General features: G+C 41.7%; 1 protein-coding gene and 1 non-coding gene across 2 annotated transcripts in view; one reads left to right on the forward strand and one right to left on the reverse strand.

Moving 5' to 3' along the window:
* Positions 1–24219, reverse strand: part of LRRC4C (leucine rich repeat containing 4C) — a 1005802-nt gene that overhangs the window by 762370 nt on the left and 219213 nt on the right. The gene's annotated exons all lie outside the window — the stretch shown is intronic.
* On the forward strand, positions 7292–7429 carry LOC119944204. Its single transcript, XR_005455703.1, has one exon. It is a non-coding gene; the product is annotated as a small nucleolar RNA SNORA7 (small nucleolar RNA).

Below are 24219 nucleotides of genomic sequence, written 5' to 3' on the forward strand. Positions count from 1 at the left end.
GTTGTTGATTCACACTAAAAATTCAAAACAGAGTGTAGGAAATAACCATGAAATGAGTGTGAAGAAATGCTCAACGTGTCCCACTTCAGGAAAAGCCATCATAAAACTGCTAACCAGTTCTAAGAAAAATAACATTTTATGGGTGTCTTTTTACCCTGTAAATTAAAGAAACACTTACACTTACAAATAGAGTTTGTATTTATTAAAAATACCTCTCTAATACTCAGAATTTTTTCTACATGGCCATAATTTTAAATAATATTTTTTTAAAAGTACCACACTGTAAACAGCAAGGAAATTGGGCACCTTCCTGAAAATGGATGACAATATTCTATTCCCAGCCACAAAATAAACTCACATTTTGCACTTAGCCAATGGAACAAGATGAAGCATGATGGGTTTCAGAGAAAACCTTGCCGATACGTGATGAATATGTCCTTAGAAAAGCCAAAAGGTCTCAGTACTTTTTAACACTCATTCTTAATGGATATAATCACAATTAACTCTCAATGATGGTGACTCTTTTGAAAAAGAGAGTGTGAGCTGAACTGGATTGAAGGGTTTCCAGCCTTCAGGCCTATGCAGACAATTGATTATAGTATTAGGGACGTATGTGGTCCCAACCCCAAGCTGTCTCGAGCAGCATGGATGAGTGCAGGGAAAGAGGTGTTTCTAGGTATTCCTCACTCTGTTATGTACATCATTGTAGTGACTTTGTTTACTGAGTGTTTTGGGGGAGTTTAGGTGGTTTTTTTTGGTTTTTATGATGTGTTCATTCATCCAGTTCATATAATCATATTTATTGAGCGCTAACTGTGTGCAGAGCACTGTACCAAGCCCTTGGGAGAGGGTGATACAAAAATAAACAGACACCTTCCCTGCCCACAATGTACTTACAGTCTAGATGGGGGGAGACAGGCATGAATACAAATAAATGAATTACAGATATGTTCATAAGTGAGTTCTAACTCTGACTCTGTCACTTGTGGACTGTGTGACTTTGGGCAAGCCGCTTCATTTCTCTGGGCCTCAGGTGCCTCCTCTGTTAAATGGGGATTGAGACTGTGAGCCTCACGTGGGACAGGGACTGTGTCCAAGCGAGTTTTCTATTATTATTATTATTATTAATAATAATAATAATAATGGCATTTATTAAGCACTTACTATGTGCAAAGCACTGTTCTAAGCACTGGGGAGGTTACAGGGTGATCAGGTTGTCCCACGGGTGGCTCACAGTCTTAATCCCCATTTTACAGATGAGGTAACTGAGGCCCAGAGAAGTGAAGTGACTTGCCCAAAGTCACACCGCTGACAAGTGGCGGAGTCAGGATTTGAACCCATGACCTCTGACTCCAAAGCCCGGGCTCTTTCCACTGAGCCAAGCTGCTTCTCTAAAATAATGATAATGAGGGCATTTGTTAAGCACTTACTACGTGCCAAGCACTGTTCTAAGTGCTGGGGTAGATACAAGGTTATCAGGTTGTCCCACGTGGGGCTCACAGTATTAGTCCCCATTTTACAGATAAGTTAACAGAGGCACAGAGAAGTTAAGTGACTTGCCCAAAGTCACACAGCTGACAAGTGGCAGAGCCGGGATTTGAACCCACGGCCACCCCAGCACTTAATACAGTGCCTGGCACCTAGTAAGTGTTTAACAAATGTCATTATTATTATTATTATTATTATAAGTACTGTGGGGCTGGTACAGGGGGAAGAACAAAGGGAGAAAGTCAGGGTGACACAGAAGGGAGTGGAATACGAGGAAAGAGGGGCTCAGTCCCGGCAGAGGGGGAGAAAGTCAGGGTGACACAGAAGGGAGTGGGAGAAGAGGAAAGGGGGGGCACAGTCTGGGAAGGCCTCTTGGAAGAGATGTGCCTTTCAATAAGGCTTCAAAAGGGAGAGTGACTGTCATATTTGAGGAAGGAGAGCATTCCAGGCCAGAGGAAGGATGTGGGCTAGGGCTCGGTGGTGAGATAGGTGAGATCGAGGCACAGTGAGAAGGTTAGCATTAGAGAAGCGAGGTCAATCAATCAATCAATCAATCGTATTTATTGAGCGCTTACTATGTGCAGAGCACTGTACTAAGCGCTTGGGAAGTACAAATTGGCAACACATAGAGACAGTCCCTACCCAACAGTGGGCTCACAGTCTAAAAGGGGGAGACAGAGAACAGAACCAAACATACCAACGAAATAAAATAGGATAGAAATGTACAAGTAAAATAAATAAATAAATAAATAAATAAATAGAGTAATAAATATGTACAACCATATATACATATATACAGGTGCTATGGGGAAGGGAAGGAGGTAAGATGGGGGGATGGAGAGGGGGACGAGGGGGAGAGGAAGGAAGGGGCTCAGTCTGGGAAGGCCTCCTGGAGGAGGTGAGCTCTCAGCAGGGCCTTGAAGGGAGGAAGAGAGCTAGCTTGGCGGAGGGGCAGAGGGAGGGCATTCCAGGCCCGGGGGATGACGTGGGTCGGGGGTTGACGGCGGGAGGTCCGTGGGCTGGGTTGTAGTAAGACAATAATGAGGTGAGGTAGGAGAGGGTAAGGTTATGGAGTGCTAGCACTTACTCTGTACCAGGCCCTGGGCTATGCTGGGGTAGTTACAAGCTAATCAGGTTGGCTTAGACCGTGAGCTCATTGTGGGCAGGGATTGCCTCTCTTTACTGCTGTACTGTACTTTTCTGAAGTGCTTAGTACGGTGCTCTGCACGTGGTAAGCGCTCAATAAATACGGCTGAATGAATGAATGAATGATCTCCGTTTTCCAAATGATGTAGCTGAGGCACAGAGAAATTAAGTGACCTGCTAAGGTCATATGGCATTCTAGTCACATGGCATTCCAGACTGTGAGTCTGCTGCTGGGTAGGGACCGTCTCTATATGTTGCCAACTTGTACTTCCCAAGCGCTTTGTACCGTGCTCTGCACACAGTAAGTGCTCAATAAATACGATTGAATGAATGAATGATCTCCATTTTACAAATGATGTAGCTGAGGCACAGAGAAATTAAGTGACCTGCCAAGGTCATATGGCATTCTAGTCACATGGCATTCCAGACTGTGAGTCTGCTGTTGGGTAGGGACCGTCTCTATATGTTGCCAACTTGTACTTCCCAAGCGCTTTGTACCGTGCTCTGCACACAGTAAGCGCTCAATAAATACAATTGAATGAATGAATGAATGGCAGGCAAGTGGCAGAGCCAGGAGTGTTGCCTTGCTCATTGGTAAGTGTACCTTCCTATTTCTCAAATTATTGAACTCCTGCTCCTGCCCAGCTGCATTCTGCAGCCCCTCCCTATCCATGTCTCAGCTGCTATCCACAATTGCTGGTGGGTAGGAGACCACGGATCATGGGTCAAGACCCCAACCACTAAGAGGCTCATGGCCTGAAAAATCCTCTTCCATCACAACTCCTAAGCCCTGTCCAACCCCAGAGTGAAGTCTGGCTTTTAGAAATATTTGGGGATTAGGGATTTTGTTGTTTCTCGACCAGAGATGGGAATGGGAGTTTGTTTCAGTGTCTGAAACAGATGTTTATGTGTTTGCGTTCCCCTTTAGATTGCAAGCTTCTCATGTACCTGTAGTCTCTTCAATTTACAAATGTTTTATGTCTCCAAACTCATTAGGTGTGTGTAGCTACAGCAATGTATCTCTTCCTCTTTGGTAGGACCTTGGAATCATTCTGGTGGAAACTTGTCAAGTCCCTCTAGGACTTTCTGAATGCAATCAACATTGGCGACAAATATTTCTAAAAGCAAAGGGTCGAAACTTCTCTAACTGAAGTCGGCTTTGAATAAAGAATCTGGGAAGAGGAGATAATATAGGTGGAAACAATCTGAATTTACAAAGTGCTATATAAATCCACATTAAGTGATCACCCCAAGGAACCACTGTGTGTCAGAGGTGGGCAGGATGAGAACTCTAACCCCATTCCTATGTTTAGCCCCCTGAGTTCAATCCCTCAGAATTTATCATTTCGGGCAGGAAAACCATTCAAAAGAAGTAACCAGGGAGTGAGGAACTACTTACATTTGCATAATGTGGAGTCAGATATATATGTTTTTCATGCCCATGCTCAATTTCCTTATCTCTGCTCTCCCAGGTATTCAGATTCATGACTTTGAGTAAATACCATTTCCCGAGCTTTGTTATGAATAGTCACATTTTCTCACATGGGGAAAAATATGGATACATTTGAGATTTTGTAAAATTCAAACCACCTTCTTTTTTTTGTCAATTATCTCTCCTCAGATTCAATCTGAAGTAAAGAAACTATTTTCTGGATAAATGTCTGAATTGTTGCTTAAATAATAATAATGACAATAATAATAATAACAATAATAATAATAATAATAATAATAATAGTAGTATTTGTTAAGCACTTACTATGTGCAAGGCACTGTTCTATGCACTGGGGGAGATACAAGGTGATCAGGTTGTAGGTGATCAGGTTGTCCCACGTGGGGCTCACAGTCTTAATCCCCATTTTACAGATGAGCAACTGAGGCACAGAAAAGTTAAGTGGCTTGCCCAAGGTCACACAGCTGACATGCGGTGGAGCCGGAATTCAAACACATGCCCTCTGACTCCCAAGCCTGCGTTCTTTCCACTGAGCCATGCTGCTAGAAAGCTCTAAATGTGAGTACAAATTTTGGGGAAAGAGCACTGGGAGAGTTTGTAGAAATGGCAATATTTATTAATTATCAAGAGGCAGAGGGCTAGGAAGCTGGGGAAACAACTAGTAGGAAAAATAGTTCATGCAAGAATCATAACGTCCAAGCATCTGTTATCTTCTATATAATAATAATAATTTAAAAATAGTATTTTAATACTATTAAATAGAATTCATACAATTAATTGACAGTCCCACAGCACTTTAATAATAATTATAATAATTTCATTCATGAGCACTTACTGTGTGCAGAGCACTGCACTAAGGACTTGGGAAGTACAAGTTGGCAACATATAGAGACAGTCCCTACCCAACAGCGGGCTCACAGTCTAGAAGAGGGAGACAGACAACAAAACAAAACATGTGGACAGGTGTCAAGTCATCAGAATAAATAGAAATAAAGCTAGATGCACATCATTAACAAAATAAATAGAATAGTAATTATGTACAAGTAAAACAAATAGAGTAATAAATCTGCACAAACATATATACAGGTGCTGTGGGGAGGGGAAGGTTGTAGGGCCCGGGGGATGGGGCGGAGGAGAGGAAAAAGGGGGATCAGTCTGGGAAGGCTTCCTGGATGAGGGGATAATAATTATAACAATAATAATAATAATAATTGTTATTATTATTATGGCATTTGTTAAGCACTTACTAAGTGCCAGCCATTGTGCTAAGGGCTAGGGTGGATACAAGCAAACTGGGTTGGATGCAGTCCCTGGCCCATGTGGGGCCCGCAATCTTAATCCCCATTTTATTGATGAGGGAACTGAAGCCAGAGAAGTGAAGTGGTTTGCCCCAAATCACATAGTAATTAACCAATACAATTAATTATTAATTAATAGGTATTAGTGTTAACAGTTATTATTATTTATAATTAATAATTACTATGCATAATGATTAATAAATGTGATTGATGTAATTAAATACAATTAATACTATTAAATATAATTCCATGTGCCAAGCATTGTACTAAGTGCTGGGTTAGATAGAATCAATAAATCAATCAATCAATCGTATTTATTGAGCACTTACTGTATGCAGAGCACTGTACTAAGCGCTTGGGAAGTACAAGTTGGCAACATATAGAGACAGTCCCTACCCAACAGATAGAGGACAATCAGATTGGACACAGTCCCTCTCCCGCACGAGATGCACAGTGTAAGCGTGGGAGAGAATTGGTATTTCATTCCCTTTTTAACAGCCATGGAAGGATGCACAGAAAAGTTAAGTGACTTACCCACGGTCATACGTAGCAGGCAAGGGCAAAGCTGGGATTAGAGCTCGGGTTCCCTGATTCCAAGGCCTTTGCTCTTTTCGTCTTTAGAAAAGATGCTACCGATTATCCATTTTCCAGCTTTTCTAGCTACCAATTGAGCTTTCCTAAACAACAGCCCTCCGCTCAAAAAGGTACCACCGACAGGAAGTACTCCTTGATGAATGTCCCCAGTTTCCCAGGCACACTATATCTCTGTTTTTCACCGGTTATTTATTATGGATTTATCAATGCAATTGTGGACAACTTTAAACTCATCTTCACTTAACAATTATTCGTTCATCACTTGATAACTGTCTTTCCCAACTCCTTGAGGACAAGGAATGTGTTCTATAACTCTTCTACACATCTTTCAGGTGTCTAATAGTGTTTTGTGGATTAGACACTCAATAGGTATTGATATTGGTAATGATGATGGTTGTGTCTCATAAAGATAGCATATTCTTCTTGAATGTACAGTTCATATCTTTCTGTAGATTCGGTAGTGAGCCTATTACACACCACAGAAACTTCATAAATGTTCAATTAATGATAATATAAGTAATACTAATGATTTTTAGTAACAGATTTGTCCTTAAACACACCAAATATGCTTAAACCCAATGTATCATGAAGTGAAGACAGTATGAAGGCCCAATTGCTCGCAATCAGAAATGACTTCGAATAATTTGCATTTTACACATGGCTTCTTGCTAATTGTATGATTTAGTGAAACCATTTAATCTCTATTAGGACCAACTTCTCTACCTGGGGATTAAAGACACTATCAGTTTCTTTCTATAGCAAAGTCTGCTGTGAAACAAGCGACAAGCAAGGGACTTTTCGGAAGAAAAATGTTATGAAACATTTAAACTCACAACATGTTTCCTGTACTTTGCTTTTCTTAATTTGGATGCAAGACATCTTAGAAAAGTCATTCTTGAAACACACCACTGAGGGAAGCAGTTGAGAAAATCTGTGAGAAAACCATCTCAATATATAGGTTGGAAATATGATTTAGAAAAATGGCCTATATCTGATTGTATAAAGTTATCAATGTAGAAGCAGAAAGCCTTCTTGAAAGGGTAGACTGCATTTAACACAGACTGCCTTTAACATAGCTATTTCAGAAACTCACGGAAGTAAAAGTGAACACCCAGTTCAGAGTGGAAAAGATGTTAGAGATAGAGGGGATGGAGGTTGGGGAATGAAATGGAGAGCTGACCAAGAATTGACACTGAAGTTTAAGATGGAACTTCAGAAAAATGTTTAGTTTTTATCTATTCTTAAGTCATACGCCAGCTCATGGTTTTCAAGTATGATGCTACTCATGGCAATACAAGCATGTGAGTGTGTCTGTCTCCTCTCCGGGTCGCACCTGGAGAGTTTCTGGTACTCTACCAATCTCGACTATGGGAGGGAGAGTCAAGCAGAGGCATACCCATTCCATTCCTAGCTTGGGCAGTGGCTAGTGAGTGGAAGGTAATCTGCTACAAGTCAAGACTTCCCTGTGCTGGACAGCAGCGGCATGGGGGAGAGTCGAGGTTGGAGATTTGAGCGCTGCATGGAAAGAGGCAATGGCAAACCACTTCCATATTTTTATCAGGAAAACTCTATGGATACATTACCAGAACGATTGCATATGGAGGTTGGGCATTCTGGAAGAGATGTGCCTGTGGAGTCACCATGGGTCAGAGATGACTAGATAGCGTAAGACAAGAGCGTGCCTGAGACGGCTGATGTGTGATCAACATCCCCTTCTATGTGATTTACCCATCTATCTTTAGTGAATTCAATTCATTCGCTCCCCTACCCCTTTGCTGATGCTGTATCATTAACCCAAAGCCCTGAATCACCTCCAGAGTCTGATTCCTTCACCCCTGATCAATAGCTGCAGAGTACTCTCAGTGGAAATCCAGATATCAGGCAGACCTTGTTCACCTCAAATACTTCCTTGACAGCTTTAACCCTGCCCTCTTCTCTGCCCAGCAACACTATTTCTACATCTTTATTGACTCCCATGCCCACTGCCTCACCAGTTGTTTCAGACACTTAACTCCCTTCTCAAAACCCCTGTCCCTCTCCTCCAACCCCATCTCCCTCATCTTTGGCCCCTGTTGATCTAGACAATATTTTATGGATAAAATTGAAACCATCAGGTGTGAACCATATGCCAAACCTCCTAACCATAGGTTTTAATGCACTAAATCACCTTAACCCCCTCCTACCTTACTTCCCTGATTTCCTATTACAACCCAGCCCACATGCTTCATTTCTCTAAAGCCAACCCACTCACTGTAAATATTTTGACCTCCCTTAAGTCACTGCCAACCTCTCGGCCACATCCTGACTACAGCTTATAACACCTTCCTTCTTCATATCCTGCAGATGATCACTCTCCCTACCTTCAAAGCCTGATCTGTGGGATCATTGATATGATTCAATCATATTTAATGCCTGATATGATTCAATCATATTTAATGAGTGCTTACTGTGTGCAGAGCACTGTACTAAGAGCTTAGCACTGGCACAGTTCCTCCAAGAGGCCTTTCCCAAGCCCTCATTTCCTCTTCTCCCATTCCACTTGGTGATTTCCTTGCACTTGGATTCACACACTTTATTCCTCCTCCCTCAGCCACCACTGCACTTATGTACATATCCATAATTTATTTCTTTATATTCATGCCTGTATCCCTCTATACTGTTAAGCTCATTGGGAGCAGGGAACGTGTCTACCAACTCTGTTATACTGCACTCTCCCAAAGCCTTTAGTTCAGTGCTCTGCTCAAAGTAAGCATTCAAAAATACGATTGATGATTGTATTTAATACGATCAATAAATATGATTGATGACCTATCCTTGTGGGTTATGATAATAGTTTTGTCTCATAAAGCATTATCCCTTTTTGAGCCTGGATTCTTGAATCTACATCTTTGCAAAGATTGCTTGAGGAGAGAAACTTTTTGAGGATTCTCCAAGAAAAAACTGTAAGGGATTTTCTTTAGTAAACAGAAACATCCTCATAATGATCAGTGTGGACTAGTGTAAAAAGCCTGGGATTGGGAATCAGGAGAACTGGGTTCTTAATCATGGCACTGCCAGTGGCCTAGTGTGTGAACTTGGGCAAGGCATTTATCTTTTCTCGGCTTCAGCTTTTTCTCTCTAAAACAGGGATAAAACACTGATCTCCTTCCCACTGTGAATTCCATTTGGGACTAGAATGTGATTAATATATTTTTTATCTTCCAAATTCTAAGCAAGTGTTTGACACATAGTAAACACTCAGTAAATTGTGTCATCATTATTATCATCACTGCTATTACCATTATCATTATTGTTATAATTCTATTTCACTGGAGATTCAAGAGCCAAAACACTCATTTCATGCTAAGAAATCAGGTTTCAAATAGAAATAACTTTGACTCAATCTGCTGATCTGCAGGTAAAAATCTACAAATCTGGTAATAATTTGTACTCCTGAACTATCCAGTCACACCGCAATTCGAGAAAAAACAGAAGAAAACATTATGCCCCAAAGTAAAACATCAATCATGTGGCTCTTCAACTCCAAATTCAATCCACCGGTTCTATACCAAATCTTCTTCACAGAAGCTCAAAACACAGACCATCATGTAGAGGATGGATTAGCTCTGTGTATTCCTAGTCCCATTCCCAGGTCTATTAACCAGCAACCTTCCTCAGCACTGATATGCACACATCATTTTTTACATTACTTTTTTGGGGTGATTACATACGTGCTTATACATTTTCTTCAAGCTTCGGCTGTTTCCCCTTTTGTTTTCCTCCTGCTCAAGTTGCATGTATGCAACATATATCTGCTTGCCTCCCCTATTATACTGAAGCCTTGAAGGATTATCAGATCAGACCCAATCCTTTTCTCACATATGGGAACCCAGTGACTACTTTATCCCCAATTCACAGATGAGGAAATGGAGGTCCAGTGTCAGAGCTGTACTAAAGCCCTGGTCTTCTGACTTAACACTGTGTGCTGTGCTGTCAGTTTAGAAAACTAATATGTTCAGAAGGGGATACTGGAAGAGGTGGAATCAGAGGATGATGCCCAGCAGTTTGTGTTGACTGGCTTATTCCTTTATTGGGCTTCAACACCTACCAAGCTATTGTATGAGATAGCCACAGAGAAATTACAAACACTTGAGCAGATGTATCTGCTCATCACAGTTACCTTCCTTTTTATCTCTAGAGTTTTATTCTATTCTAACAGCACTAGAAAAAACACTGATAAGCACCCATTTTAAAGGACACCTAGAAATTTCCAGAAATACTCTCCAACTTGTAGATATAAAATAATTCCCCCAGGGTTAAAATCACAAAGAAGGGAAAAAAAATTACTTTGCGCCTGATGGGACCGATGAATAAGGAAAAGCAGCCCACATTTTTAGAACTCCAGAGGAGATCAAATTGTCTGTGGAGTTGGTTGGGTTGAAGGATTTTAAAAAGATAGGCTTTGAATCCAAATAAATTGACTCTTTTTTCCTGAATCTAACCAGAACCTTGAAAAATGCATTCTATTTTATTTTTTGACCATGATCTTTGAATTTAGCTATCGCTTCACAGGCTTGATGGAAATTTCCAAGAATGGTATAAGATGCTGATCTAGATTCTTCGAGTGCTTAAACTTCTTTAAAGAGAAGCTGGGTGGCCTAGTGTTGAAAGCACTAGCCTGAGAATCAGGAGACCTGGGTTCTAATCATGTCAATGCCTCTTGTCATCTGCATGACCTTGGGCAAAACAGTTCACTTTTCTGGGACTCAGTTTTCTCATTTTCAAGTGGGAATTCAATGCCTGTTTTGTCTTCTACTTAAGCTCTGAGCCCAGCGTTGGACAGGGACTGCGTCCAATCTGATGATATCATAAAAGTGCTTAATTGTAATGATAATTGTATCATTTGTTAAATGTTTACTATGTGGTAAGCCCTGTGGCAAGCACTGGGGTAAATACAATACAATCAGATTGGACACAGTCTCTGTCTCACATGGCTTATAGCCTAGGTAGGAAAGAGAACAGGTATTGATGAGAAAACTGAGACACAGAGAAGTTAAGTGAGTTGGTCCAAGTCACACAGCTAGGAAGTGATGGAGCTGACCCCCCAGGCTCATGAGCTTTCCACAAGGTCATACCGCTTGTCTAACAAATACAATTATTATTCCGACAGGAAACTTCAATGCTTTGAAATTCTGTGCAGACTGTGGATCACACAGCAAGCTTCAAGGTGTAAGAGAGTGCTTTAGCTGTGCCAGCAAAATCTTTAGGAGAAGTGGTTTAAAATCTGAAAACACCACCAATAGCCAAAGTGATACTTGAGTGAACAGGAACTTGGCAAGGGAATACAATGCCTCTGAAACCCAACACTCAGGAAGTCAAGCACTGCCCCAGGTTAATGCTCTATGTCTGAGTGTCCAGAACAACTTTGTATGATGTGGCATGTGCACACTGTATTGATTAATAGCATAGGAAACAGGAAGGAGTGGCAAATCCCCCCCGCCCACTCTGGGCTACCAAATATCTAAAGCCAGCCCGGCCACAATATCCCTATTATCTTAGAGTATTTTGTAATAAGCAAGGCAGCAGTATTTTAGATTTTGTTGGGAATCAAAATTGGGTAAAGTTAAAGATGATTCCCTGTCATGTCCAAACCAGTTTAATCAATCAAAGCAACAAGTGGTAGTAACTGAGCACTTACGTGCACAGCAGTGTACTGATATGAATCAATCAATCAATTGTATTTATTGAGTGCTTACTGTGTGCAGAGCACTGTACTAAGCGCTTGGCCCTGCCCACAATAAGCTTATAGTCTAGAGGGAGAGACAGACATAAATATAAATAAACAATTTTTAAAAGCCAATTTAAATATATGTATATAAGTGTTGTGAATTTTAGGTTGAGGCGAATATCAAATATCAAAAGTCACAGATCCAAGTGCATAGACAATGTGGAAGGGGGAAAGAGCTGGGGGAAAGGGGAATTAATCAGAGAAGGCCTCTTGGAGGAGGTGTGGCCTTAATAATGCTCTGAAGGTGGGGAGAGTGGTGATGTGGCATATATGGACAGGGAAGGAGATAGATGAGAGTGGGGCACCGTGAGTAAGTTGGTGGTAGAGAAGCAAATTCCCTCTCATAGTCGCACCTGGACAATTTCCAGTTCTCTATCAGTCTCGACTATGGGAGGGAGAGTCAAGCAGAGGCATGTCCATTCCATTCCTAGCTTGGGCAGTGGAAAGAAAGTGGAAGGTAACCTGCTATAAGTAAAAACTCACCTGTGCTGGGCAGCAGCAGCATGGGAGAGAGTCCAGGCCAGAGATTGAGGTTTACGGCATGGAAGGAGGCAATGGTAAACCACTTCAGTAGTTTTACCAAGAAATCTCTATAGATACACTACCAGAACTATTGCAGATGGAGATGGGGCATTCTGGTAGAGATACTAATAATAATAATGATGGTATTTGTTAAGCACTTACTATGTGCGAAGCACTGTTCTAAGTGCTGGGGGGATACAAGATGACCAGGTTGACCCACGTGGGGCTCACAGTCTTCATCCCCATTTTACAGAGGAGGGAACTGAGGCCCAGAGAAGTCTAGTGACTTGCCCAAGTTCACACAGCAGACAAGTGGTGGAGCTGGGATTAGAACCCATGACCTCTGACTCCCAAACCCAGGCTCTTTCCACTGAGACATGCTGCTTCTCTGAGAGATGTGTCTACGGCGTCGTTATGAGTCGGAGATGACTCAACAGCATAAGGCAAGGCAAGAGTAGCAAAGTGTGTGGGCTGGGAGATTAGTGAGGTGGGATGGGGTGATCTTGATTGAATGCTTTAAAGCCTACGATAAGGAGCTGAGAGGTGGATAGGCAAACACTGGAGAGTCTTGAGGAGTGGGGAAACATGGAATGAATGTTTTTTTAGAATAATGATCATGGCAGCAGAATGGAATATGGACTGGAGTGGAGAAACACAGGAAGCAAGGTGGTCAGGCGGGATTCTGATTGCAGCCCATGCAGGATTCTGCCTGTCTCTCTTGACTCCTCAGAGGGCTATCTCCTGTGGGAACACTAAGCCTGCCTGGAAAAGACTCTGAGGGGGCAGAGCGGGGGCCAGTCATGCCCTGGGGACCACAAGATGCCCAGGCCTGTCTCAGTATCCTCAGTTTGCAAGAGGGTCCACTTGGAATAGTTGCGCCATTGTCTTTACTACCTCTTGTCCAGTGAAAAGGTGCACTGCAAGCTCCCCAGCAGAAAACAGTCTTCTAGACTGTGAGACCACTCTTCTAGACTGTGAGCCTACTGTTGAGTAGGGACCGTCTCTATATGTTGCCAACTTGTACTTCCCAAGTGCTTAGTACAGTGCTCTGCACAAAGTAAGCACTCAATAAATACGATTGAATGAATGAATGAAAACAAGGAAGGAAAATTGACCGCTGGTATTAAAATATGCATTCATTTGCTGTTCATGACTAATTAGAATATATATCCCCAAAAGGCACATGTATGCGTTAGCCATTTAAGAATCATCTGATCTATTCCACTGCCATTCCAGGACCATTCCTGAACCTGACATATTAGAAACTGAATCATCTTTTAGATTTCTAGTAAAGGAGACTAGATAAACTCCCTCAGAATACCCTTCTAGTGTTGAAGTCCTTCCCCGTTGATATATGCATATAAGGTCAGTGAATCCTCTTAAATTCTGTGGCATTTTCAGACCATAGAAATATTTTTCCAAGAATTAATTGCTAAAAAAAACCAGAAGCCACATTATTTGGAATAATTACTATAGATTAATAAGATAGGCCCAGGTAGGTTTGAAGAAAATTTTATTTCAGAAGAGGAGGGCAGGAAGTGTTTTCCAAAACTAATATCAATAACAATGTTTTTCAGATTAGAAATAGTCAACAAAAACAGCTTGGGCTTGAAAATGGAGTATTCCACTAAACAGCAATGTGAAGCTAATGTATGAGACCTGACTGTGTAAAAGATACTAAGCAAAAGATAAATAAATCAGTCTGGTTTCACTAGAAGAGACGAGAAATTCTTAGAAAAATGTTTTAAATGGAAGTGATAGTGGTAGAAGAAGAGTTCAAAATTGGGTTCAGTTTTAAGTATGATAATGCAATCACTTTACGTATTTATAGTGCCTATCTCCAAGGAGCAAAGCTGTTTTACAGTTTTGTGGGAAGTGTTATTTAGTTGTTCTCATAAATGTCCCTTTATTATATTCCCAAGGAAAGTAGTAGGAATAAATGACTTCCCCAGTGACACACGACGAGACAGTAGTGGAGTCAAATCGGAACGTGAACCTCGTATCTAGCAGAATCCTCTGGCCACTAGGCACCTTGCATTTTCATTACTAAACTACTCAGGGTAACATACTTTTCGTTCAAGTGAACTCCTCATTAAGAGCACCCCAGGGAACCGGGAAACACTTTCCTTAATAATGAGGCATCACTGCCTGCATGCAGCATTATAATTCTGAAGGGTTGCTCTGCTCAGTAGACCAAGGGCAAATTTCTAGGAAGAGAGATTTTTAGGGGGCTACAGTCAATGGGTGGGATTTCTGGGAGTCTGTGGCACCCTGAAAGACTACTGTAGGAGGGGTGGGGAAGGGACTGCCAATGACAGAGCCTCAGTCAAGCAGGGCCTAAGCTAAGGGTGCACTCAATCAAACAGTGGTATTTACCTGAGCGCTTACTATGTGCAGAGCTCTGTACTAAGCACTTGGGAGGTTTCAGCACGAGACGCAATTCCTGCCCACAAGGAGCCTATAGTCTATAGGAGGTGACAGATATTCATTCATCTCTGGCTCCTCTCCCCATCCCTACCCCAGGCTACCACAAATGCCACAGTGGAAATAAGAAGGCCACCAGTGGGTCTCTAGCTAATCCCTCCGGGGCAGTTCCATGCAGAGTGGCAGTTTAGGGTAACACAATCAGTGTGTTTCCAATCCAGTACAGTGTTCCTTCAGCCACCAGGAAACTGTCTTGGGCTGAAAGCATAACAAATGCCAGAAAGACTAGAAAGCTGAAGGCTAGAGTTTCCTTGCAGCAGCGTTGCAAAATTGATGCCACCCTTCAGGGATTCTGCTCCTTGAATCCTGGAGGTAGGGCTGAATATCTCCCCCACTTTTTCTTCTATCTTTGAAGATACTGGTAACAACAACAAGGAGACCAGATGGGAAGGGCCCAGCTCTTCCCATTTCTTTCCTCTATCCCAGAAAGAAGACAGGATGACAGTAGCTATGGGCATTGGAGGATGGGTTCAGATGGAAGTAAGAGCTATGAGAAACTGGCAATACTCAATTAGGGCACAAGTTTAAATAATTCTTCCCCTTTGCCCTTGGCTCTCTTACCTACCATCCAACTCTTCTGTGAAAACGTGGGTTACCCCAATATCCTCTGAGTCAGTCAGTCCCCACTTTTTCTTATATCTTTGAAGATAATGGTAACAACAACAAGGAGACCAGATGGAAAGGGCCCAGCTCTTCCCATTTCTTTCCTCTATCCCAGAAAGAAGACAGGATGACAGTAGCTATGGGCATTGGAGGATGGGTTCAGATGGAAGTAAGAGCTATGAGAAACTGGCAATACTCAATTAGGGCACAAGTTTAAATAATTCTTCCCCTTTGCCCTTGGCTCTCTTACCTACCATCCAACTCTTCTGTAAAAACGTGGGTTACCCCAATATCCTCTGAGTCAGTTTGAACCTGTTATATAGAGCATAATGGCCTTCTGAAAGACATCGGAGTCCTTTTCCAAAATGCAGGACCTCATTAAAGATTCACACAGTTGTCCTTCAGTCCAAGGATAATACTGTGGATGATGAGATGATATGCCTAGGTACAACTGTACACTTTATCCATAGAAATTCTGCACTGTATTTTTTCTGGCCCCTTGCAATTGGAGTGAATACTGGCTTATGCACCAGTATTTAAAAGATGAACATAATTTATATTGAAAGGATGTAGTGGGATTCAATTATTTTCTTCACAAATGACTGTTTCAGTAGAATTTTGTCCCTTTTGGGGAATGGTTTCTTTTGTTTCTTCTTTAATCTGGCTTTGGGAAAAAATACTTTGTTTTCTTACTAGAATCACTACTGACCATTTGTATATTCTTGGATGGATAATCAGGCCAACTGGAAATGCCCATGAGATCATGGAGTATGTTTTCCATGATTGCTTGTTGCAGGGTAGTTTGTTTAGAAAGCCTCCGCAAAAAATTAAAATGAATAATAATGGAAATAAACCTAGGAAATTGGTCTTCCTCCGGCCAGTTATTTGCTCTAATAGCTAATTCCAGTCTGCCACCTATTGGATATTTTGTGGGTTTTATCCTTCCAAAGTTTAACCCCAAATTTTGCTCCCTTGAAATCTTGCAGCCCCTTGACTGAAAAACAAAATGAGATACCCCCCTGCACACACACCTGCTAATGTACTGTAGTTAGAAATTCAAATGATCCTCCTCCTGTATTCCACACAGAATAAATCTAGGGGAAATTCAGGTAGAACACATCAGCTGATCTCTGCACTTACGATTTTCTAGGTAAATCCTGTTGTTTTCATTCATTCAGTCAATCGCATTTATTGAGCACTTACGGTGTGCAGAACACTGTACTACGCTCTTGGGAAGTACAAGTCGGCAACTTATAGAGATGGTCCCTACCCAACAACAGGCTCACAGCTGATATCCCAGATTGCACTTCGATGAAAATTAGAACTCTAATTTAAAATTGCACTTGGCAGCAAATAACATGAAAAGTGCCATTTTTATGAAACATATTGCCTATGTATTCAAGGGATGCCATAGTCCACAAAGCACGAGAAGCAGAGTGGCCTAGTGGCAAGAGCACTGGCCTGGGAATCAGATGCTCTGGGTTCTAATCCCGGCTCCACCACTTGTTTGCTGTGTGACCTTGGGCAAGTCATTCAACTTCCCTGTGCCTCAGCCACCTCATCTGTAAAATGCAAATTAAGACTGTGAGCCCCACGGGGGCCACTGGACTGTATCCAATCTGATTAGCTTGTAGAGAAGCAGCCTGGCTCAGTGAGTGTGAGCCCACTGTGAGCTGTGAACCCACTGTTGGGTAGGGACTGTCTCTATATGTTGCCAATTTGTACTTCCCAAGCGCTTAGTACAGTGCTCTGCACACAGTAAGCGCTCAATAAATACGATTGATGATGATGGAAAGAGCATGGGCTTGGGAGTCGGAGTTCATGGGCTCTAATCCTGGCTCTGACACTTGTCTTCTGTGTGACTTTGGGCAAGTCACTTAACTTCTTTGTGCCTCAGTTACCTCCCCTGTAAAATGGGGATTAAGACTATGAGCCCCATGTGGGACAACCTGATTACCTTGCATCCCCCCAGGGCTTGGCACATAGTAAGCACATAACAAATGCCATTATTATTATTATTATTATCATTATTATTATTATTATTATATACCCTCACGATTAAAAACTCTCAGTTACTATCATCAGTTACTAAAAAGTCAATTTCAACCAGATAATCTACCCACAAGCACACCAATTAGAATACCTGTTCTTTAGGAGGAAGTGTAAGAAATTTTATGCCTAAAGATAATCAAAGTGTTCTAATTGGCATGCTGCATAGCAGGCTTTAGAGCAATCTCAGGATTAGAATGACTCACGCTTACTTGAAGGGAGAAATGAAAATCAGCAAATATAGTCAGATCCCATTAAAATAGTATAGGAAGGACCAAATTTACAGGATTTATTTTATCAAGAGAAATACCAACTGACAATCAGGAAATGTAATACGTAGAAAGTTCTTTCCCCTGCTGTGGGTACTCCTCAAAAAATCAACTTGATCTATTTTCGGGAACTAGGCTTTCTTATTTGCTTTCATTTTGCAATTTATTTTGGAGATTATTTTTAGAGTAACTGAAATGTTTATTCCTTCTGTAACTGTAAATCATAGTGCACTAATATTGATACTGTACCTCAGTATGTTCACTGACTTCAGGATAGCTTTGCTGTAAAAATTATTTATATCATTATTGTAATTATCATTATCATTATTTTGTGTGTAATAAATGCCTAATATATTCCAAGTACTGAACACTGAGAAGCAGCATGGCTTAGTGGGTAGAGCCCAGGCCTCAGAAGAACCTGGGTTTTAATCCTACCTCTGCCACATGCCTTCTGTGTGATCTTCGGGCAAATCACTTAACTTCTCTGGGCTTCAGTGACCTCATCTGTAAAATGGGGATTAAGACCGGGAGTCCCCGGTGGGACAGGGACTGTGTCCAACCTGATTAGCTTGTATCCACCTTAGTGTTTAAAACAGTGCTGGGCACATAATAAGAACTTAACAAGTACTATTATTGTTATTATTATTGAGAAAGTACTTACCAAGCACTGAATTATGTCCATATAGGCGGAAGTACAAGATAAGCAATTCAGGCATGGCTCCTGTTCTGTAAAGAGCTCATAATTACAGTGGGGGAAAACAAATCTACAGAACAATAAGTGGTAAATATAAACAACATTAATGACAAATAATCTTAATAATTATTGTTTAATAATAAAAAGTATATACTTAAAATAAATAGCTAAAACACTCCTCGGGGGTGGGAGATCTCAGGTCCCTCAGTGCTCCATATACAGATCCTAATTAGGAGCTGCTACAACAATCCCAGTCTTCTAAAGTTTGGGAAGGCAGGTTTCATTCCCATGGTGTCTGGCAGGAGAATGGAGGCTGTCCATTTGAGCTCACTATTTTATGGAGTCATCATCATCATCATCATCTATCGTATTTATTGAGCGCTTGCTGTGTGCAGAGCACTGTACTAAGCGCTTGGGAAGTACAAATTGGCAACACATAGAGACAGTCCCTACCCAACAGTGGGCTCACAGTCTAAAAGAGGCATCAGACACACAGAGGTTTCTTCCCACTCCTTTGGGACTGAGGCTTCCAGGTGGTGATATTGCGAGGAACATGACATGCTCCCCCTTTAGAGGAAATTATCCTAAAAGGCATGGGATCCTCTAGGTTGTAAATTCCTTCTTCACAAAGAACATGTCTAACAACTCTGTTATATTGTACTCTCTCAAGCATTTTGTACAGGGCTCTCTGTACACAGTAAGCACTCAATAAATACCATTGATTGACTCAACAATCCAGCATTCATTACTTCATCACTGCAAACCAAGACTTATAGTACATTAATCCAGAATTAGCTAAAAGGAAATTTGCAAGAAGTTGTTTAACCCTGGAAATAGTCAAATCTAGAACAGAGTACCAAGAGTAATTTATTTTTCCTCCGAGTATTTTTAGGGTTTGGGAGTCAGAGGTTGTGGGTTCTAATCCCAGCCCCGCCACTTGTCAGCTGTGCAACTTTGGGCAAGTCACTTCACTTCTCTGTGCCTCAGTTCCCTCATCTGTAAAATGGGGATTAAGACTGTGAGCCCCATGTGGGACAACCTGATTACCTTGTATCTCCCCCAGAGCTTAGACCAGTACTTGGCAAATAGTAAGAGCTTAACAAATACCAAAATTATTATTATTTTCTATTTTTTGGAGCATATATGATTGAACTACTAATATTTTAAGTTTGATTAACTTGACATTCAAGTATAAATAAGACTTGAATTAATCAGTAGCATTTATTGAAGGCCTACTGCTGCAGAACCCCATAATAAGAGGTTTGAAGACCACATTAGAGGTAATAGACCCAATCCATCTAGAAGCTAGAAATCTAATGGGAGAACACAAGCAAAAAATAATTTATGGACAGGAGGAAATTGAGACTGGAGAAATGAATATGTGGGAAAGCTTGTGCTTACGTGGGAAAGCACGTGCTCAAATAGTAGAGTAAAATATAGGCAGAAGGGCAATGCATGACTACCTAAGTACCGAAACGATGCCCACGTGTTAATCTTGAATTCAGGAGGATATGTCCTGGGGGGAGAATAATTAATTGGGGAAAGCCTCCTGGAAAAGGGGTAATTTCAGAAGGGATTGGAAGATGGGGAAAATTGTAACCAGTTGGGTTTGAAAATAATAATAATAATAATAATAATGATAATAATAATAATATCATTCATTAAGCACTTACTATGTGCAAAGCACTGTTCTAAGTGCTGGGGAATTTACAAGGTGACCAGGTTGTCCCACGTGGGGCTCACAATCTTAAGAGTGGGAGTTCCAAGCAAGGGAGTAGTGTGAAGAAGGAGTCATCAGAGAAGGAAAATTTGAAAACTAGGAATGAGCTAGGTGAGCTAAGGAGGAAGAGAGGTACAAGCTGAGATGGTGAGAGTGGATAAGAGGATAAGAAAGAGGGAATGAATTAAGGTCAGAAGTTTTTACTTGGTATGGAGAGGAATGGGTAACCATTGAAAGTTTTTGAGGATCAATCAATTGAACACTTTTTATGTGCAGAGCATTGTACTTCTAATGATAATTATAGGATTTGTTAAGTGCTTACTATGAGCCAAGCACTGTACTAAGTGCTGGGGTAGAAACACGATAATCAGGTCCTATGTGGGGCTCACAGTCTAAGTAGGAGAGAGAACAGGTATTGAATTCCCATTTTGCAGATGAGGGAATTAAGGCCCAAAGAAGAGAAGTGACTTGCTGCAGATCACACAGCATATGCAGAATTAGTCAGAGGACTCCCAGGACCATGCTTTTTCCACTAGGCCAGGTTTAGGGGAGTACAATACAAATATACTGAACTAATAGTTCCGAGGAGTAAGCCGCATCTGTGCAGTTCGGCAAATATTGTACACAGAACATAAGTATTCATTTAAAAATGGATTTGAGAAGAAATACTCCTGTTATCCCATCTCCCCTAGATGCAGCTGTATTTTAATGCTTGAACTTGCTAAGCTTGAAGAGAGCAAGAGGAAGACTGAAAGGGTGAGGAAGAAAGCTTTTATAGACACTCTTCATTCGGACATTCTGACTTTCCTAAATATACATAAGGTAAAAATCTACTGAGCTGCAAAATAATTCTTAAACCAAAACCAATCAATCAATCAATCAATCAATCGCATTTATTGAGCGCTTACTATGTGCAGAGCACTGTACTAAGCGCTTGGGAAGTACAAATTGGCATCACATAGAGACAGTCCCTACCCAACAGTGGGCTCACAGTCTAAAAGGGGGAGACAGAGAACAGAACCAAACATACCAACAAAATAAAATAAGTAGGATAGAAATGCACAAGTAAAATAAATAAATAAATAGATAAATAGAGTAATAAATATGTACAACCATATATACATATATACAGGTGCTGTGGGGAAGGGAAGGAGGTAAGACGGGAGGATGGAGAGGGGGACGAGGGGGAGAGGAAAGAAGGGGCTCAGTCTGGGAAGGCCTCCTGGAGGAGGTGAGCTCTCAGCAGGGCCTTGAAGGGAGGAAGAGAGCTAGCTTGGCGGATGGGCAGAGGGAGGGCATTCCAGGCCCGGGGGATGACGTGGGCCGGGGGTCGATGGCGGGACAGGCGAGAGCGAGGTACAGTGAGGAGATTAGTGGTGGAGGAGCGGAGGGTGCGGGCTGGGCAGTAGAAGGAGAGAAGGGAGGTGAGGTAGGAGGGGGCGAGGTGATGGACAGCCTTGAAGCCCAGGGTGAGGAGTTTCTGCTTGATGCGCAGATTGATCGGTAGCCATTGGAGGTTTTTGAGGAGGGGAGTAATATGTCCAGAGCGTTTCTGGACAAAGATAATCCGGGCAGCAGCATGAAGTATGGATTGAAGTGGAGAGAGACACGAGGATGGGAGATCAGAGAGAAGGCTAGTGCAGTAGTCCAGACGGGATAGGATGAGAGCTTGAGTTAGCAGGGTAGCGGTTTGGATGGAGAGGAAAGGGCGGATCTTGGCAATGTTGCGGAGCTGAGACCGGCAGGTTTTGGTGACGGCTTGGATGTGAGGGGTGAATGAGAGAGCGGAGTCGAGGATGACACCAAGGTTGCGGGCTTGTGAGACGGGAAGGATGGTAGTGCCGTCAACAGAGATGGGAAAGTCAGGGAGAGGACAAGGTTTGGGAGGGAAGACAAGGAGCTCAGTCTTCGACATGTTGAGCTTTAGGTGGCGGGCGGACATCCAGATGGAGATGTCCTGAAGGCAGGAGGAGATGCGAGCCTGGAGGGAGGGGGAGAGAGCAGGGGCAGAGATGTAGATCTGGGTGTCATCAGCGTAGAGATGATAGTTGAAGCCGTGGGAGCGAACGAGGTCACCAAGGGAGTGAGTGTATATTGAGAACAGAAGGGGACCAAGCACTGAACCTTGGGGAACCCCCACAGTAAGAGGATGGGAGGGGGAGGTGGAGCCTGCAAAAGAGACTGAGAAAGAACGACCGGAGAGATAAGAGGAGAACCAGGAGAGGACGGAGTCTGTGAAGCCAAGGTCAGATAACGTGTTGAGGAGAAGGGGGTGGTCCACAGTGTCAAAGGCAGCTGAGAGGTCGAGGAGGATTAGGACAGAGTATGAGCCGTTGGATTTGGCAAGCAGGAGGTTGTTGTTGAGGAATTCTAGGCAGCGCGTGTAGACAACTCGTTCAAACCAACCATTTCTTATGAGAAACAGATAGAAAATGAGTACATTTAAGGAACTATTAAGCTACTGAGTACAGATAGCAAACTAAATTTAGATAATTTTATGGCAAGTTTCCCCATGGAAGATTTGAACTGATATGTCTTCCCACTTGTTCCAGGAAAAACCATTAAAAGAATAAAACAACTCATGAAGAAGGCAGTATTCACTCTTAAATATCTTCAAGTCCCCTACCTGACACTTCACCAAATGTTATTTGTTTTTTTAAAATAAATAAACACAGGAGACTGATTCAAATACCAAACTAAGCAATTAAATATTTTAGTTCAACATGTGTTCTCAGGAGACTTAATTGCAAACCTATTTTCTATTTGATATTAACTTTTTAAAGGTATGGATGGCATATTTGCTTGTGGTCCCAAATGACCTTTAACCTTTACTTTACCTTGACAATTACGAGTTTCAGGCCACCGTACTCTCTTGATAGAGGAACATTTGCCAAGCTAATGTAAACCTCCTGATGTGACAATGTTCTCGTAAGTGAGTTCATAGGTTTAGGGTTTAATTATGATGGAGTTTCCCGCTGAAAACAACTGACGAGACTTGGGCCTGAGATCTCAGGACCTGAACTTCAGGAAAAAGAACGTGGATGAAGGAATTGATGATAGTTCTTGTGGTTAGTAAGCTAGTTATATTCTCTCACCTCTACTGGTGGGTATTCCTGCTAGGGCATGGAGAGTCATTGGAGACTCATCAGACACAAATGTAGGACATTGAGGAATTACATTCAGTATTTTCCGATGCTCACATTAGCCAGCTATTTTTCAGGATCCCTGTTTGGTCTTTCTATCACATGCAACACCTTAATTGATTCTTTGGTCAGGAAACTTTACCACCAACAGAATAAGCCAGAAGTCACTCTCCTACTTGCAGAGCCGGGAACACAGTTCTCCTGATCACCAGTACAAATACAGTTTCTACTGAAACAACAGCAGAACTTCCCATTGTGATATGCATTTTAGGACAATGAAGAACATATTTTATTCACAACATACTCACTGTTTGCAATCACTGTGCATGGATGGGTCATATAGTCTACCTTCAATTCAGACACATTCCAATCAAGTTCTCCAATTTCAATGCCATTTGATGGGTGAGTGGTTGACAGATGAGACCACAAGAGTTTCAGTATGCTCTTCTTTGAGTTAGTCCAAGTATCATTCAGCAAACTTTGTTACACAACTCTAGCACTAAATCTACACCTCCTATTCCATTAATTGCAAATAAAACATCATGGTTTGAAGGGTCTTAGAAAAGCTTTACTGCTGCAAAACGATTTCTTTGTAAGTCATGAGTGGCAGAGTTCCAAAACATCATAAATTGCAGTTCTGTTTTACTGCATTAACTAGCTCATTCTTAGGATTATTCTCTATCGTATCATAGAACAATAACACTCTGTGTTCTAAAGGTACATCACTTATCTCAGTCCTTTTCACATTTCTTCTCTTTCTACATCCTTTAAACCCTAACCATCACCTCTGTGTAGATAATCTCCAGGGACAGAATTACATTATTTTAAAACCTGTGAACCCACAAATCACATCCCATTACATATGTGTATATATATATAATGGCATTTATTAAGCATTTACTATGTGCAAAGCACTGTTCTAAGCACTGGGGAGGTTACAAGGTGATTAGGTTGTCCCTCAGGGGGGCTCACAGTCTTAATCCCCTGCCTCA

Source organism: Tachyglossus aculeatus, chromosome 22 (genome assembly GCF_015852505.1).
Source record: "Tachyglossus aculeatus isolate mTacAcu1 chromosome 22, mTacAcu1.pri, whole genome shotgun sequence".
NCBI classification, from domain to species: Eukaryota; Metazoa; Chordata; class Mammalia; order Monotremata; family Tachyglossidae; genus Tachyglossus; species Tachyglossus aculeatus.